We start from the raw sequence: 20,036 nt of genomic DNA, 5'->3' as shown, positions 1-20,036 counted from the left end.
CCAGAAGTTCAGACTCAAATTAATACGATCTGGCTACTTGACAGTCCATTATGTAAGGAAGGAACAAATTACAGCCAATTCACAGTGTTAGTGCATAAGACTGAATTAGGAGGTATGGTTCCTCATCGAAGAAAGAAAGCCATTTTTTACCATAATAACTAATTCCAGTCATCAGGTTTGGAGAAGTAGTTGCAAAAAATTCATGACACACAGAATGCAGATGAAGAATGCGCCAAAATCAGAACATTTATCTAGATGGTTGAAGTGCAGTCCAACAGTCTAGCTTGTAAGAATATGTCATGAACAGAAGCAACACTTGACTGCATAGATGATTTGCTCATGTTTGATCACTGGCTGATAATGTAGAACCCATGAAGAGAAAAATTCAAAAATGAATTCATGAAGGCCATTTATAAATCACCACAGACATGGTAGGAGTGTGACAGTCTATATGGTGACCAAAGCTTTCAAAAGAGATAGAGAATTTTAGATTGTCTTGCCAACCATTTGCGATCAGTGGTCAGGTATCAATAGACCCATAATATCTTCCAGTCCACTGCATTGGTTTTAGCACAGGCTTGATTGGATTTATTCAACTTTCAACTGAAAGCACATTGATTCTGGCAGATTACTATCCCAGAAGGACCAAAGTTTCCACAGCTAATACAACTGGAGCTGAGTCAGTGATTAAGGTACTGAAGAGAACCTTTTATTCGCATGGGTTCCCAGATGAGATTGTTTTAGACAGCAGTTTGTACGTCATGAATGAATCATATTGGAAGTTCACAACAGAAGGCAGGAATCAAGCAGGTCAAAGTTCTCCATTACATCCCCAGTTAGATGGAGAGGCAGACAGATTGATAAACCCATGACGTTGTTAAAAGCCAAAAACACAGATTGGGATTTAGCCTTATTAAATCACTTGGAGTAAATGGATATTCACTGGCAGCGTAACTCATAGGCAGAAGATTGAAAGCAAACATTGCCCTGCTGTATCAAAACCAAATATAATGTCTCAGAATCATGGGAAGGTCAGGGAGATTGAAAATAACCACAAATGGAAGTAGTAGAAGTGTTATGATCCCAAGTACAATGTGAAGACATGATCGGCTTTGGTATCATGTCCATGTTCATCATGAACTTAACCTCTTTATTCAAATGAACTAATTTCTCTAGACATTGTTTCATAGATAACATATCCCCACATTTATGGGAATGACCTGGCAAGTTCAAGAATACTGGCCTCATCAGGGATGGTGGAAGAACCAGTGGAGATAAAAGAAACTGAAATGTTACAGGAGGAACATCTGAATTGTTACTCAACTGTATCGTGACTAGATCTCAGGCCCATAGAATTAGACAGAAGTGAAGAGTCTAAAAATCAGGGGGGTGATTTGAAAATTCACTTATTAGATACAATTTTTGAAAATTGATCTAAGAAGGTAACAAAATGATGCTGATATGATCAGCCCATTTTCTTTAATAGAATTGTAACAAACAAATTCCGACATGCTGTTCAGAAGGGCTTTCAGCGTTGCTGCTGTGTAGATTGTAGGCACTGCACTGGGGAGAGATAGAGACAGTGTAAGCTTAAGGTGGTGGAAAAGATGCTAATCGAGCAATAAGCTCTGTTCTGAAAGGTTCAGATGGTCAGATATTCCTTGTACATGTGAGTGAAAGTGTAATTCTGAGTGCTTTTATAATCTCAGGATGTCCCAAAGCATTAATACAGCTAATTAAGTTCTGATCACTAGAGGAGTTTAGGAAATGTGGTGACAAGAAGGGCCTGTTTCCACACTGTAGGGAATCTAATCTAATCTTAATATAAACTTGCACACAGCAAAATCACACAAACATCACCATGATAACAACCAGATTATCTGCTTTACTGATGCTGGTTGAAGGATAAATGTTGACCAAGCAAACCACACTGCTTTTTTTTCTGAAATAGTGGAATCTTTTAAATCCATGCGAGAGGACAACACCTCAACTGTGATGCTTGAAACCAGAATCTTCAGACTGAGAGGTGAGAGTGCTCCCATTGAGCCAGGGCATGGCCTGAGGAAACCATCCTGACATATCTTTTCATAGAATAAAATCCCTACAGTGTGGAAGCTGGCCATTTGGCCCATCGAGTCCACACCAACCCTCTGAAGAGCATCTCACCCAGACCCACGCCCTACCCTATTCTGGCAACCCTGCATTTCCCATGGCTAATCCACATAACCGGCACATTGCTGGACTGTGGGAGGAAGCTAGAACAGTTGGAGGAAACCCACACAGACATGGGGAGAATGTACAATCACCACACAGTCGCCCGAAGGTGGAATCAAACCTGGATCCCTGGTACTTTGAGGCAGCAGTGCTAACCACTGAGCCACCGTGAGGGGGATCATGACAGGATGATGTGACTCATCTTCAAATGGGGTAATAAAAGAAATCCAGTGAGCTCTCTTCTCATGAAAGTCTTTGCTCAAGTTTAAGCCACCCACCTGCTCTGTGGATCTCCAGTTTGTTATTGATCCGTGAGTTTGCATCAGCAACAGATTGCGTCAGCAACAGATTTCTCCCTGGCATCTGTACTAATTGAACTCCTTTTCCATCTGAGCTGGGGCTTGTGAGAGATCTGAGGCTGTTAAACTGAGCACACTCTAGGCTATTCTGCATACGTAGACAGTCCCTGTTCACAATTAATACATACTGATCTGCTCCCCAGTCACCTCTGATTGAAGAGTTATTTCTAAGTGGTGCAGCTTGGAGATATTTCCATTCTATAGCTTCGCCTTTGATAAATCTGTCAGGGCTGTGCTCTGACTGCTGATGAGATCCAAACATCCCAACAGTATTCAGACAACACGGAGTTGCTGTTTAATACTGTCTCTTCCTGCTTCTTTGTTCCCTTGGAGCGTTTTGCTGACTGCCACTGCGTCAGATATCTTGTTGATTTCTGGCGGGCAGTTTTGTGAAAGGTTATTTTGTGACCAAGTGTTTCCAAAAAGGAGTGAACTGCTAAATGTCTACTGCCCTGTTCCCTGAAGATAGCAATTGCTGAAGAGTAAGGGAAATCTGCTTGATAGGATTCTGATCTGTGGGGAACTTGCAAAGAGGTGGGACCAACTGGATAGTGTTATATTAGACAGTTGGCCTGAAAGGGTTAATGTGAAAGCTCTGGAATAGCTTTACCCATTGACTACTTCTGAGAGGAACTTGTCAGTTCTCATTTGTTAGAATTTGTTGGTCAGTTCTACAGTCTTCAGCCATGTAATGTAGATCTAGTTATTATCTCCCAGAGATAGCACTGTATTTTAGCTAGTAGTTAATGTAGTGAAGCTAATGTAATGAGCTACTACTTGTTACTTGAGAATGTGCCTCCTCTGCCAAAGACTTATTCATGGTTAATCCATCACCACTTAATGCTAGTAAACTGTGTTGTCTGAAATAACTCCACGAAGGCTAGTATCCTGTCACCAATTCACCCTTTATTTACACGTATATAGTATATGACACTGACCCAGCTGGCTTTAGTAAGCAGAACCCCTGACATTCCTGTTTATGTCTGTCAGCCAGGATTCCCGATTTGACTAGGTTAAAGATCCCAATTAGGGAACTCATCTTGTTCCAATCACTATAGACTAGCATCAGAAGAAGGGGTGGTGGCAGAAAGCGTAGCCAAAGAGGATTCTAGCAGAACCATGTGGCAGCTCCAGGCACCTCCAACAATAGCTATATTCATGAAAGGGGTACACACAGGCTGGAGATGCAGTGGCTCAAAATTAAAATGTGTTTACTGGCAAGGAGCCTCAGGATGCCCGGCAAGTACTCAAGCTTTGCTGATCTGATGAACACCACCGTGGGTGGCACGGTGGCACAGTGGTTAGCACTGCTGCCTCACAGCGCCAGAGACCCGGGTTCAATTCCCGCCTCAGGCGACTGACTGTTTGGAGTTTGCACGTTCTCCCCGTGTCTGCATGGGTTTCCTCCGGGTGCTCCGGTTTCCTCCCACAGTCCTAAAGATGTGCAGGTCAGGTGAATTGGCCATGCTAAATTGCCCGTAGTGTTAGGTAAGGGGTAAATGTAGGGGTATGGGTGAGTTACGCTTCGGTGGGTCGGTGTGGACTTGTTGGGCCGAAGGGCCTGTTTCCACACTGTAATGTAATCTAATCTAATCTAACCTCCTGCAAGGTTTTCTCTCACTAATCAGTCTGTATGTTGCCATTCCTTCATCACCTTTGAGTCAGCATCTTCATCATAACAGACTGCACTAATTGAAAAAAGGCTGACCATCATCATTTTATTAAGGGCAACTAGGGATGGGTGACACCCATGCAACACGAATTAATTACCTTTTTTTTAAAAAAAGGAATCATTTTGAAAAATGTCGACTGACATCAGCCAAAACTTTGAATCGGAACAAAAGTGGTCATTATTCTCATAACCCCAACTGGATTCAGCACTAACAGTGCAATCTGCAATGCCCCCCTCTCATGTGATGTTGCATTTTGTAACATGTTGTTCCACTGGGCACTGACCAAATTCATAAATGAAGTGTGACGCTCCACTCTATGGGAGTGTGGGCTGAAGATAATCTTACATCATTGCACCACTGATACCTCTGATCCATACTTCCTTTGACTGAACTGAATCATTAATTTATCCTGACATTAACGAAGCTAACTTCATCCATGCACAAGGTTTAATGGCCATATTGTTTACCCACTGTATAAAATTAATAGGCTCTTTATGAGATAAAGCTGATACAAGGAACATTTTATATCTCTTTATTTCTATCCGTGACTTTATGAATGTCTGCAACAACATGGCTCTATGTCTGCTTGCTTAATGAAAACATTAAGCCCTCTGCTAGGAACATTCAATTGTCATTTTCACAGTACACTTCACAATACAAGAAAGGCACTAGTTTGTCTAATATGACATTTACCAGATCCTTTTGTTATAACACGCATTTCATTAACATTAATTGGCTGTAACACGGTTGATGAGTTGGGGACGCTGTTTGGATAACGTGAACTTTCCACTAAATGGATATAGTAATATTCCATAATGATTTTCTACAGCACGATTTTTCTAACGTGGTTTTACATAGCTTGACTTTTTATAGTCCAAGGTTGCAGAGGGACACAACTGTTGCATTATAGCAGAACGACCTGTGTTGGAAATTACATGCGATAGCACAGGCAGCTGGGCTAAATTCTTTGAGCCTCTTCAGCCAACCTATCTCAATAGAAGAGATCACAACTCTTCTATTAAGTTATAAACCTTAATTTCTGGCATCATCCTTGTAAAATTTTCTCTATACGTGACTTTTATAGGAGGAATGCTTTTGCATTGAACAGTAAGAATGTGGAGCTCATTCCTACAGAGTAGTCAAAGTAGCTAACATTGATTCATTAACTGGGGAGCTTACAGTGTTCCAGAGGGAGAAGGGAATAGAGGGATATAAGACCAAACATGGCACTAACTGAAGCACTGTAAGACAAAGACCTCCAGAGTTTCCTACATTACAGGTGGCAGTCTTCAGCCAATTTGATTCACTCCACATGACATCATGAAACAGCTGTAGGCATTGGATATTGCAAACACTTTGGGCTCTGACAACATTCCTGCAATAATACCTAAGACTCTGGAACTTGCAGTGCCCTTAGCCAATACAGCTACATCTACCCAACCATGTGGACAATTGCCCAGGTGTATCCTGTACACAAAAAATCCAGCCCGGGCAATTACTGCCCCATTAGTCCATTTTCAATGATCAGTGAGATGCTCGAAGATTGTCACCAACAGTGTAGTAAGTTCAGAAACTACCCTGGGATTTTTAGATGTAGACATGGGTAATTCCAAGATGGCAGCCACAGGGTAAGCAGCGTCCGAGCTCAGCCCACAGCTCATCCTTCCTGTCCACTTCTTTTCCCTTTACTCGTTCTCCTCTTTTTTTAGAATTTTGTAACTTACCTTGCGGACAGAGTGGCAGTGATGGCATCAGAGTGTTGTAGCAGCTGAAGGCTCAGAGCGGGATAATTGGTGGGCCGGAGTGGAGGAGGATGGCCAGTAGTTGGCAGACCTGGAGCAGAGTGGAGCAGCCAGCAGGCTGGGTGCCCAGAGCTGGGTAGCTGGCGGTCAGTGGGCTTGGGCCTAGGTGAGTCCAGTTGGGGTCGGCCCAATGTGGGGGAGAGCGAGACCCATGAGTGGAATCACCAGTGTGGAGTGACTACAGTCTGTAGAAGGATTGTAATGTATATCTTTTAACATGAGTACACGTGACAACAAAACCTAATTTTTCTAATTCTAATGAAGTAGGAATAATAAGAGATCTTGTATTTAAGGATATTTTAGGGGTTAAAAATCACAAAACAATAGAATTTCGAATTCAGTTTGAGAGAGATGAACTTGGGTCTGAAACCAGTGTCCTCAACTTAAACAGGGCAAATGGCAGGTGTATGAAGGAAGAGTTATCTAAAAGCAGGCTGAGATAATGGCTTTGGATAAATAGTAGCAAACATTTAAGCAGATATTTTAAAACACTCAGCAAAATTTATTCTGGTTGAAATGAAGGAATTGATAAGAAGATTGGACTACCGTGGTTAATAAAGGCAGTCAAGAAAAGTATCCAATCAAAAGTCAAAGCTAGCAAGGTGGCAAAAACTAATGATATCCCTCAGGATTGGGATTCTTTTCAGGAACTAACTGTGGATAAAAAGCTAATAAAGAGGGAGAAAAATGATTATGGAAGTAAAAATTAATATGAAAACAACCAGCAAGCACTTCTATGAGTATATATTTTAAAAAAAGAGTAGCTAAAGAAAGTGTGGAGAATGTAACTGGGGAATTGACAACAGGAAACAGAAAATGACAGATCATTTAAACCAGTCTTCTCGTGCAGGACAGAATCAACATCCTAAAAATAACAGATAAGCAAGATGCTCGTGAGAAAAAAGCTTTTGTAAACACCTCCGGCATGAGTGCATTTGGCAAACCAATGGGACTAAGGGCAAACAAGTCATAGGGCCTGACGGCCTGTATCCAAGGAAGTGGCTGCAGAGATAGTGGAGACATTGGCTGAAATAGTTCAGAACTCACTGGATCCTGGGAGAGTACCAATGGATTGAAAACTGCTGATGTGACTCCCCTGTTTGAGAAGGGAGGAAGATGGAAAGCAGGACTAAAGGGGTAAGTAATGGATTGCAGATTGGTTAATACACAGAAAACAAAGCAGCATGGCGTCTTTGTCAGGATGGAAAGACTTAGCAAGTAGAGTTCTACAAGGGTCAGTCCGAGGGCCTCAATTAGTCATTATCTAGCTTGGAGGAGGAGGCAGCATGTATGTATCCAAATTTAGAGATGAAATGAAGCTATATGGGAAGGCATGTTGTAATGATGACATAAGGAATCTGTGAACATCTACAGATAGGGTGAGTGAATGGGCAAAAAGTTGGTTAATGGTTTTTTTTTTAACTATGTCGGAAAGTGTGAGGTCATCCACTTTGGTAGGAATAATCAGAAGCCAGACTGTTTTTAAATGGGAGGAGAGACTTCAAAAATATGCAGCAAAAAGGGATCTGGGTGTTGCCATGAAATATGAAAAGTTAGCATGCGGATGCAGAAAGTAAGTAAGAAAGCAAATGGAATTTTGCCCTTTGTTGCTTGCGACTGGAGTTTAAAAACAGGGAAGTCTTGTTACAACTGTGCAGGGTGTTGTTTGTAGTCGCACCTGGAACACTGTCTGCAGTTTTGATTCCCTGTATTTAAAAAAAAAGAATGTATTAGCATGGAGGCTGTTCAAAAGAGATCCCTGGGCTGATTGCTGTCGGGATGATTTATCAAAAGTGTCTAAACAGGATAAGTCTTTATTCATTAGAGCTTTAAAAAGTGAGGGGTGATCTTATTGACACATACACGATTCTGAGGAGTCCTTGGCAGGATAGGTGTTGAGAGAATGTTTCTACTAGTGGGAGAATCTCAAACAAAGAGTCATAGAGTCATAGAGATGTTCAGCTTGGAAACAGATCCTTCGTCATTGTTAAAGAAAAAAGGGAAACTCATTTAAGACTGAGATACAACGGAATTTCTTCTCCCAGGGGGCACGGGATGCCTGGCATTCTCTATGTAAAGAGGATATTGGTGGATTTTTGATATAGCAGGGAGTTGTCAGCTATGCTGAGCTAGCATGAATGAAGAATTGACGCTTGGGGCAGATAAGCCATAATCTTGTTAAATGCAAGGGCACGCTTGAGGGGCTGAATGGCTTTCCCTTAATCCTATTTCTGACATTTTTGTGTTTTGATGGCGGCACGGTGGCTCAGTGGTTAGCGCTGCTGCCTCACAGCACCAGGGTCCCAGGTTCGATTCCAGCCTCGGACGACTGTCTGTGTGGAGTTTGCACATTCTCCCCGTGTCTGCGTGGGTTTCCTCCATGTGCTCCGGTTTCCTCGCACAATCCAAAGATGTGCAGGTTAGGTGAATTGGCTAAGTTGCCCATAGTGTTCATTGATATGTGGATTAGGTGCATTAATCAGGGGTAAATGTAGAGTTATAGGGTAGGGGGATGGGTCTGGGTGGGATACTCTTTGAAATGTTGATGTGATCTTGTTGGGCCAAATGGCCTGTTTCTACTCTGTAAGGATTCTATGACGTCAATGAGACCGACTGCCCTTGACATCAAGGCCACATTTGACAAGGTGTGGCATTAAGGAGACCTAACAAAAGTCAAGTCAATGGGAATCGGGGGGAAAACTCTTCACTGGTTGGCATCATATCTAGCACAAAGGAAGATGGTGAAGGTCACATCTCAGCTCCAGGATAAATCGGCAGGAGTTCCTCAAGTACTGTCCGAGATGCAACCATGTTCAACTACTTCATAAATGGCTTCCCTCCAACAAAAGGTCAAAAGTGGAGATGTTCGCTGATGATTGCACAGTGCTCAACTCCAGTTAGTCATAGAGTCATTGAGATGTACAGCATGGAAACAGACCCTTTAATCCAACATGCCCATGTCCCGATATCCTAAATTAATCTACTCCCATTTGCCAGCATTTGGCCCATATCCTTCTAAACCCTTCCTATTCATATGCCCATCCAAATGCCTGTTAAATGCTATAATTGTACCAGCCTCCACCACTTCCTCTGGTAGCTCATTCCACATATGTATCGCCCTCCATGTGAAAAATGTTGTCCCTGAGGTCCCTTTTAAGTCTTTCCCTCTCACCCTAAGTCTATGCCCTCTAGTTCTGGTCTTCCCCACCCAGGGAAAATTCCTTGTCTATTTACCCTATCTAGGCCCCTCATGGTTTTATAAACCTCTATAAGGTCACCCCTCAGCCTCCGACACTCCACGGAAAACAGCCCCAGCCTATTCAGCCTCTCCCTATAGCTCAAATCCTCCAATCCTGGCAGCATCCTTGCAAGTATTTTCTGAACCCTTTCAAGTGTCACAACATATTTCTTATAGGATGGACACCAGAATTGCATACAATATTCCAAAAGTGGCCTAACCAATGTCCTGTACAGCCGCAACATGACCTCCCAATCCCTATACTCGATACACTATCCAATAAAGGAAAGCATACCAAATGCCAACTTCACTATCCTATCTACCTGCAACTCCACTTTCAAGGAACTATGAACATGCACTCCAAGGTCTCTTTGTTCAGCAACACTACCCATAACCCTACCATTTAGAGTATAAGCCTTGTCCTGATTTCCCTTTCCAAAATGCAGCACCTCACGTTTATCTAAATTAAACTCCATCTGCCACTCTACGGCCCATCAGCCCATCTGTTCAAGATCCCATTGTACTCTGAGATAACCTTCTTGGCTGTCCACTACACCTCCATTTTTGGTGTCATCTGCAAGCTTACTAACAATACCTCCTATGTTCACATCCAAGTCATTTGTATAAATGACAAAAGCAGTGGACCCAGCACTGATCCTTGTAATACACCATTGGTCACAGGCCTCCAGTCTGAAAAGCAAGCCTGAACAGATATTGAAGCCATTCATGTCTAAATGCACCAAGACCTGGACAATATTCAGGTTTTAGCTCATAAGTGCCAATTGTCATTTATATGACACCTTTGTTAGGTCTCCTTCATGCCGCACTCTCTCAAATGTGGCCTTGATGTCAAGGGCAGTCAGTCTCATAAGAACATAAACACATAGGTAATAGGAGCAAGAGAAAGCTGTTCAGCGCCTCAAGCCTGCCCTTGCATTTAACAAGATTATGGCTCTTTTGCCCAAGGTCTCAATTCCCCTTTCATGCTAACTCAGCATAGCTGAGAATTCCGGGCATTTTTCTAAGATTACAAAGGGATCTTGATCAAATGGGTCAATGGACTGAGAAATGGCAGATGGAGTTCAACTTGGATAAATGTGAGGTGTTGCATTTTGGTACAACAAACAAGGGTAGGGCTTATACAGTTAATGGTTTGGCTTTGGGTAGCGTTGTAGAACAGAGGGACTTAGGGGTTCGGATACATCATTCTTTGACGTTTTCATAACACAAAGAACATGGGTGGTTAAAAAGGAGTTTGGCATGCTTGCCTTCATTGCTCAGACCTTTGAGTATAGGAGTTGGGGCATCTTGTTGAGGTTGTACAGGATGTTGGTCAGGCCTCTTCTGGAGAACTGTGTCTAGTTTGGTCGCCCAGTTATATGAAGGATACTATTAAGCTGGAGAGGGTTCAAAAGAGATTTACCAGCATGTTGCCAGGAGGGAAGGTTTGAGGTATAAAGAAAGGCTGGATAGGCTGGGATTTTTTTCACTGGAGTGTAGCAGGTTGAGAGGCAACTGTATACAAGTTTATAAAATAATGAAAGGTATAGATAGAGTTAATGGTACTTGTCTTTTCCTCAAGATGGGGGATTTCGAGACTAGCTCTAAGGTGAGAAAAGAATGATTTAAAAGGAACATGAGGGGAAAATTTCTTACACAGACTGTGGTTCACCTGTGCAATAAACCTCTTGAGGAAGTGGTGGTTGTTGATACAATTACAATTATAATGTTTAAAACACATTTCGATAACTACATGAGTAGGAAATGTTTGGAGGGATATGGATCAGGAGCAGGCGGGTGGAACTAGTTTAGATTAGGATTATGTTTGACATGGACTGGTTGGACTAAAGGTCTGTTTCTGTACTGTAAGACTTATTGACTCTATGACTAAGTACTAGACAGTGACCATCTTCAACAAGTGAGAATGTAACCATTGCTCTTTGACATTCAATAGCACTGAAATATCAGTCGATTACCACATCATCCATCTACTCCCAATCATCAGTAAAGTGATGGAAGGTGTTATCAACAAAGTTATTAAGCAGCACCTGCTCAGCAATAATCTACTCAGTGACGCCCAGTTTGGGTTCCGCTCAGCTCCTAATGTTATTATAGACTTGGCTCAAACATGGACAAAAGAGCTGAATTCCAGAAGTAAGGTGAGAGTGACAGCCCTTGATATCAAGGCTGTATTTGACCAAGTGTGGCATCATGGAGCCCTAGCAAAACTAGAATCAATGGGAATTGGAGGCAAACACTCCATTTGTTGGAGTCATATCTGGCACGTAGGAAGATGATTGTGGTTGTTGGGGGTCAGTCATCTCAGTTCCAAGACATCTCTGCAGGAGCTCCTCAGGGTAGTGTCCTAGGCTCAACCATCTTCAGCTGCTTCATCAATGACCTTCCCTCCACCATAAGGTCAGAAGTGGGGGTATTAGCCGATGATTGAACAATGTTCAGCACCTTTTGTGACTCCTCAGATATTGAAGCAGTCCATGTCCAAATGCAACAAGATCTGGGCAATATCCAGGCTTGGGCTGACAAGTGGCAAGTAACATTTACACCACACAAATGCGAGGCTTTGACCATCTCCAATAAGAGACAATCTAACTACCACCCCTTGACATTCAATGGTGTTTCCATCACTGAAACCCTCACTGTCAACATGCTTGGGGTTACCATAGACCCGAAACTCAACTGGACTCACCATATAAACCCTGTGACTATAAGAATCGGTCAGAGGCTAGGATACTGCTGTGAGTAATGCACCTCTTGACTCCCCAGAGCCTGTCACCATCCACAAGACACAAGTCAGGAGTGTGGTGGAATACTCCTCAATTATCTGGATGAGTGCGGTTAGGGCTGCCCACACTCAAGAAGCTTGATGCCATCCAGGTCAAAGCAGCCCACTTAATTGACACCACATCCACATGCATCCATTCCTTCCCATCAACAAAATCCAGTAGCAGCAGCGTGTGCTATCTACAAGATTCACTACAGAAATTCACTACAGCGCCTTCTAAACCCAAAGTCACTTCCGTTTGGAAAGACACAGGCAGCGATACATGGGAACACCACCACCTTCAAGTTCTCCTCCGCGCTACTCACCTCCCTGACTTGGAAATATATCGCCTTTCCTTCACTGTCGCTGGGTCAAAATCCTGGAAATCCCTCCCCTTAATGGCATTGTGCGTCAATCCAAAGCAGGGTCAAGAAGGTAACTCACGACACATTCTCAAGGGCAACTAGCAAGCGATGGCACACACACACTTACGCACACACACGCGCACATACACACACACAGTCTGGAAGTTATCATTGACTGGAAACTAAATACTGTGGCTGCAACTGCATGCCTAAGAATCCCATGGTGACTAACTCACTACCTGAATCACTAAATGCTGTCCAAATAGCACAAATGAGAAGTGTGATCGAACACTCCCCAGTTGCTTGGATGTGATTGTTCCATTCTCTCAACAATCTCATTTTACACACTCAGAATGCATTATGTTCTCTTCTGGAAGAAGAGAACTCTAAATACCCAAGACAGCAGGAGGACTGAGGGTCTGGCTTTGATGACAGTGGAGGAAGAGGTAATGAAGATACCCCTTAAAGGTCAAAGAGGTTATTTTTGTATTGAAACTCAGGAGATGGAAGAGATATTAAATGAATATTTTTTTTGTCCATTTTACTTGTGGAAAAAGAAACGAAGGCTAGAGAACTCAGGGAATAAATACTGATGTTTTGAAAACAGCTCACATTACAGAAGAGGAGGTCTTAGAAAATAAAATGGTGGATAAATTTCTGGGACCTGACCTAGTGTATCTCAGGACATTGTGGGAAGTTAGAAAGGGAATTGTGGGTTCCAATGCAGAAATATTTATATCATCTATTCACCCAATTTGTCAACAACATAAAAGCAATTATTTTCCAACCCACTTCAGTTCTGACGAAGAATCATTGACTCAGAATGTTAACTCTGTTTGTCTCTCCACAAAAGCTGTCTGATCAGCTGAGTTTCTTTTGCCATTTCTGCTTTTATTTCAGATTAACTACCGCGCCCACAGAATTTTGATTTTATTTTATGAAATGGCTTAGCATTCTACATACTCATATATCAAATATGCGAGATTTACATTGTCAAATTGGATTAGATTAGATTAGATTAGATTACTTACAGTGTGGAAACAGGCCCTTCGGCCCAACAAGTCCACACCGCCCCGCCGAAGCGCAACCCACCCATGCCCCTACATTTACCCCTTACCTAAGTCTGTCCACCATCTGCAAAGTATAAGTCAGGAGTGTGATGGAATGCCATTCACTTGCCCAGTGAATGCAGCTCAAGAAGCTTAATAACATTCAGCTCAAAACAGTGTGCTTAAATTTCACCAGTGTGTACTACTACAAGATGCACTACACCAAAGCTCCTTTGCAGTCTCCAAATTCACAATCTCTATCACCCAAGACAAGAGCAACAGATACATGTTAACACCACCACCTGCAAATTCCACTCCAAGCCACTCACCATCCTGACTTTGGAAATATATTACTGTGCCTTCGCTGTCACTGGGTCAAGATCCTGGGACACCATCCTAACAGCACTATGTGTGTATGGACTACAGTAAGCAAAGAAGCTAGCTGTTCTCCACCTTAGATTAGATTAGATTACCTACAGTCTGGAAACAGGCCCTTCGGCCCAACAAGTCCACACCAACCCACCGAAGCACAACCCACCCATACCCCTACACCTAACACTATGGGAAATTTAGCATAGCCAATTCACCTGACCTGCACATCTTTGGACTGTGGGAGGAAACCGGAGCACCCGGAGGAAACCCACGCAGACACGGGGAGAATGTGCAAACTCCACACAGTCAGTCGCCTGAGGCGGGAATTGAACCCGGGTCTCTGGCGCTGCGAGGCAGCAGTGCTAACCACTGTGCCACCGTGCCGCCCAATTGCTTTCAATACTCTAAGGTAGTCTCCTTGGCTGTCTACTACACCTCCAATGTTGGTGTCATCTGCAAATTTACGAATCATATTGCCTATGTTCACACCCAAATCATTTATATAACCGATGAAAAGCAGTGGACCCAGCACTGATCCTTATGGCACACCTCTGGTCACAACCCTCTAGTCTGAAAAGCAACCCTCCACCACCACCCTCTGTCTTCTAGCTTCAAGCCAGTTCTGTATGCAAAAGGCTAGTTCCCCACGTATTCCCCGTAATCAACCTTGCTAACCTGTCTACCATGCGGACCATATAACACTATTTAATACAGCGACCCAAAACTGAAATTACTTTATTGGAGGATAACCAATTTCAATGAGTAATGACAGATATGTCGTAGGTCAGTTGGAATGAAGGTTGGTCAGAATTGTAAATTAGCAATGGATTATGTTCAAAGAGGAGATGGTTTGGATGCAGAAAATCAGAGAGAGGTAAAGGAAGAGTTTGAGAAGTGACTGGTATCATAGAATCTCTGCAATGTGGAAACAGGCCCTTCGGCCCAACACGTCCACACTGACCCTCTGAAGAGTAGCAAACCCAACCCATTCCCTCTACCCTCTATTTAACCATGACTAGTACATCTAACCAACACCTCCCAGAACACTCTGGGCAATTTAGCACAGCCAATTCGTCGCACCTGTACATCTTTGGACTGTGGGAGGAAACTGAAGCACCCAGCAGAAACCTACACAGACACAGGGAGAGTGTGCAAATTCCACACAGACAGTAGCCCAAGGCTGGAATCAAACCCAAGTCCCTGGAGCTGTGAGGCAGCAGTGCTAACCACTGAGCCACTGTGCTGCCCCAAATATAGGTAATGCATTGAGGAATTCAAATATCTTTTTATAGGCAACTAAATAGCAAAAGTGGAAGAATAGGGGTCAAAAGGAAGACAGTGAAGAAGATTATGTAAGATTACAAAGAGATCTTGATTAATTGGCTCGATGTGCTGAGGAGTGGTAAACAGAGTTTAATTTGGATCTCCTTCCTATCGGAAAGATGTTGTGAAACTTGAAAAGGTTCAGAAAAGATTTACAAGGGGATGTTGCCAGGGTTGGAGGATCTGAGCTCCAGGGAGAGGCTGAACAGGCTGGGGCTGTTTTCCCTGGAGCGTTGGAGGCTGAGGGGTGACCTTATAGAGGTTTAAAAATTATGAGGGGCATGTATAGGATAAATAGGCAAAGTCTTTTCCCTGAGGTCAGGGTGTCCAGAACTAGAGGGCATAGGTTTAGGGTGAGAGGAGAAAGATATGAAAGAGACCTAAGGGGCAACTTTTTCACGCAGAGAGTGGTACGTGTATGGAATGAGCTGCCAGGGGATATGATGGAGCCTGGTACAATTGCAACATTTAAGAGGCATTTGGATGGGTATATGAATAGGAAGGGTTTGGAGGGTGCTGGCAGGTGGGACTAGATTGGGTTGGGATATCTGGTCGGCATGGACGGGTTGGACCAAAGAGTCTGTTTCCTTGCTGTACATCTCTATGACTCTAAATGTGAGGCATTGCATTTTGGTAAAACAAGCAATGGCTGGAATTATACAATTAATGGTAGGGCTCTGGATAGTGTTACAGAACAGAGAGACCAAGCGGTTCAGGTACATAATTCTTTAAAATTTGTGTCGTGTAGACAGGTGCTTAAGAAGACGTTTAGCATGCTTGTTTTCAATATTCAGGCCTTTGAGTATAGGAGTTGAAATGTCACGGGAGGTTGTACAGGATGTTGTTAAGGACTTTTCTATACTACTGTTTCCAGTTCTGACTGCCCTGTTATAGGAAGGATATTATTAGATTACTTTACAGTGTGGAAACAGGCCCTTTGGCCTAACAGGTGCACACCGACCCTCTGAAGAGCAACCCACCCATACCCCTACACCTAACAATACAGGCAATTTAGCATGGCCGATTCACCTAACCTGCACATTTTTGGACTGTGGGAGGAAACCGGAGCACCCGGATGAAACCCACACAGACATGGTGAGAATGTGCAAACTTCACACAGACAGTTGCCTGAGGTGGGAATTGAACCCCGGTCTCTGGCGCTGTGAGGCAGCAGTGCTAACCACAGTGTCACCATGCCGCCTATAAATCAAACTGGAGAGGGTTCAGAAGAGATTTACCATGGTGTTGCCAGGAGTGGAAGGTTTGACAGATAAGAATAGGCTGACTAGGCTGGGACTTTCTTTCACTGGAGAGTAGAAGGTTCAGCTGTGACCTTATAAAGATTTATAAAATCATGAGGGGCATAGATGAGGTCAATAGCAAGGGTCTTTTCCCTCAGGTGTGGGAGTTCAAAACTAGGGGGTGTATTTTTAAGGTGAGAGGATAAAGACTGAAAAAGGAGACAAGAAAGAATGTTTTTATACAGAGTGTGGTTTATGTATGGAATGAACTGCTGGAGGAAGTGATGGATGCAGGTATAGTCACAACACTTAAATGATATTTGGAGGTGTGTGAAGAGGAGAGGTTTGAGGGGGCATGAGCCAAATGCAGGCAGGTGGGATTAGTTAGGTTTGGCAAAATGGTTGGTATGGACTAGTTGGACTGAAGGGTCTGTATGACTCTATGACATTGAGGCACACAGCATGGTGAGATGCTACATTAATAATTTTGTATTTGTTGTTTTCGTTGGAAAAAGATGCTGCCAAAGTGATAATGGAAGAGAAGGCCATCGAGACATTGGGTGGGCTAAAATTTCATGAAATGTAGGTATTAGAAAGTTAATTAAAGCTGATAAGTAACCAGGACTGGAGAGGGTACATCAGAGGTTACTGACAGAAATGCAGAAGCACTGATTGTAATCTTCCAATTGTTTGTGGATGGTGCCAGTGGACTGGAGAATTGTAAATGTTGCACATTTGTTCAAAAAAAAGAGTGTGAGGATAACCACAGCAACTACAGACCTGACAGTTTAACTGGAGAGAAAGCAAAACAAAAAGATAGTCACTTCGACAAATATGAATTAATTAATTAAGGAAAGTCAGCACAGATTCATTCACATGTCGGGCTTGGTTAGTTGATATGTATATCATCATTGGCAATTTGGAGCATTAAGTCACTAGCATTTACATGATCTTCCAAATGGCATCAGGAACGCATTGATAACTTGCACTTCTATCATGCCTTTAAGTGTCATAAAACATTCCAAGGTACTTCACAGGAACATAGTCGGTCAAAACTCCAACATCAAACAGTCAGTACCAAACACAATTGCTGTATTCTGGCTTGGATAGTTCACTGCCAACCATCTTCCCTTTCTCCTGTGGAGTAGGTCACCTATCTAGTCGGAGCTCCTCCACTCTGGACAATTTTCTTCTTTTTCCTTTTTTTGAATCTCCCTCTCTCCTCCCTTCTCTCCCTCGTCTTTGCCTTGGACACCTGGCCCCGGCCTCAGAAGCCGGGTCGACATTCGGCAACTCGATGTAGAGACATCAGTGACCAATGCCTGAAGCGGGGATGGCAGTGACCAGTGTTCGAAGCAAGGATGTCAGTTATTAATGCCAGTAGTCAAACCATATGGAACCCCCCACCCCACCGACCCAGAGAGCCTATGGAAAGAAACTGTGATGTTTGTTAATTTTGCTTTGCTACCTGTTTTCCTCACCTATAGCTGGACTGTGTATACCTGTCATTTACGTTTTTTTGCCTCATGTCTCTATTTTTTATGCACAAAAAAGCTTTCTTCATAAAAATCTATCTTTATGTCCATGTACAGTTGATGAAGCCATCCAGATCAATACTTTCTTCACCTACAGAGAACAAATTAAGCTTTGATGTTCACCATTCTTTATATTTACAATCAACCTCTTGGCATTTTGCTGAGGGCTCAATTACTGAATGGACCCCTGTTTCTCTTTGGCAGGAAGACCTTACATGGTGGTCTTTCCTCATTGCGCCTTGGCGGCAGCTGCCCCAAGCTTTGCTGCATCCCTCAGCACGTAGTCCTGGACCTTGGAATGTGCCAGTCCGCAACACTTGGTTGGGGTCAACTCCTTCAACTGGAAGACCAGCAAGTTTCGAGCAGACCAAACAGCATCTTTCACCGAGTTGATGGTCCTCCAGATGCAACGGATGTTTGTCTCTGCGTGTGTCCCAGGGAACAGACCGTAAGCACAGAGGCCGTGTCATGGGGCTATTTGGGACAGCCGTCAACAAATATCACTACATTCCTCATTTTCTCATTTCCTTGCTTCTCTATTCTGTAACTAAGCATTGTACCTACATACTCTGGACGTAAGATGGTGCTGAGAGTGGCAACTTATAAACTTTTCACTGTATTCATTTGAGTACATGTGACAATAAAGCTAATTCAATTCTCTAGTTGAGTATTGATTCTGTCTAATTATTGGTAATAGAGGATAGACCATTGATAAGTCTAAACGGGAGAGGCACTTATTTTGCATAATACGTAGTTTATTGAATGATAGCAATTGGTCTCATATAAATTAACCTGCTGGGCATAATTACTTAGCACTCACAGAAGCTGTGCAGAACACATATTCTCCTCTCGGGACTTTGTGTTGACCTCCATTGTTGCCATCAAACAGTGTATGGCATTATCAGCATGGGTGAAGCTTAATGCAACATTGACTCCTCCTGAACCATCGCCTTACACAACAATGATCCTGAGTCCAGCCTACTCCATTTAATAAGGCTAATTACTGACATTGGGAAAACAGACTGACAGTCGTGGGTCAGTAAGTAGCACACTTGCCCCAAATCAGAAAGTTGTGGGTACAAAGTCCTGCTTTAGAGCCTGAGGACAAAAACATTTAGTCCAAATCTTCAGTGCAATACATGGGGGAGAGCTGCACTGCTGGAAATGCTGTCCCATGGTTGAGATTTCAGCTCAAAGTCTTGTTTTTCCTATTGCATAGACATTGTGCAATTTCAAGGAGCCAGGGAATCCTTCCAGTGCACAGGCCAACATTTATCCCTCATCCATGATCACCAAAAACAGATTATCTTGCAAGCATCACATTACCTTCTGTAAATATTTGCTGCCGCACTTTCTACCTTACAGCAGTACCTGTATTTCAAAAGTGCTTCACTGGCGATAACGTGCTTTGGGGTAGTTAGGTTTGTTAAACACACTATGTAAGTGTAAATCCCTCTCTTTTTCAGTTTAGTCTTGCAACTAGTTAGTACAGAGCTGTAAAAGATTGCCTGCTGGTTCTATGTTAAGGTTTGGAAAATAAAGTTTGGGAATGGATGATGACTCATCCTCATCTATGATCCTTTTGTTGTTACAGCGCCAGTGCAAATGTTTCACCACCAATAAATAATAGACCACTATGGACCATTGGCTGTATACAAACTATGTTTAAATGTATTTTAGTTAAGCCTTTAGCTCACATGTATGCAACCTAAGTGCAAAATCAATACCAGATCTTTACCCTTTGTGCTTCACAATATCACCTACATTCTCAATTTTCAATGCACGTTCTAATATATAATTGCAGCCATTAATAAACTGCACAGAACACAGCTTAGTGTTAGCCTTGGCTCAGAGTTAAGCAGCATTGCCTTTGAGTCAGATGACCTTGCATTCATTATCCTACTCCAAGGATTTAATGGCATAATCCTGGCTAACATTTCAGTTCAGTAGAGAACTGAGGGAGTACTTGCATTCAGTTGAGCTATTAAACTGAGGCACTTGATTCTACATCACCCCATGATGCTGTTTGTAAAATGACAAGGGAGGGCTCCCCAGTGTTGAGGCCAATCACTATTGCAAAAAC

The 20,036-nt window shown here is 42.9% G+C and overlaps 1 long non-coding RNA gene across 1 annotated transcript in view; it reads left to right on the top strand.

Moving 5' to 3' along the window:
* Positions 1–18,570, top strand: part of LOC148147982 (uncharacterized) — a 34,475-nt gene extending 15,905 nt beyond the window's left edge. The window contains exon 3 of the long non-coding RNA XR_015759428.1: positions 18,011–18,570. This is a non-coding gene — a long non-coding RNA (uncharacterized LOC148147982). The remainder of the gene's footprint in view (positions 1–18,010) is intronic.
* Positions 18,571–20,036: the final 1,466 nt, after the last annotated feature.

Source organism: Chiloscyllium plagiosum, unplaced genomic scaffold (assembly GCF_037043375.1).
Source record: "Chiloscyllium plagiosum isolate Xiang-an unplaced genomic scaffold, Cpla_swu_hap1 HiC_scaffold_14, whole genome shotgun sequence".
Lineage (NCBI taxonomy): Eukaryota > Metazoa > Chordata > Chondrichthyes > Orectolobiformes > Hemiscylliidae > Chiloscyllium > Chiloscyllium plagiosum.
The sequence above is the reverse complement of the archived record's forward strand: the minus strand, read 5'-3'. Positions and strand labels throughout refer to the sequence as shown.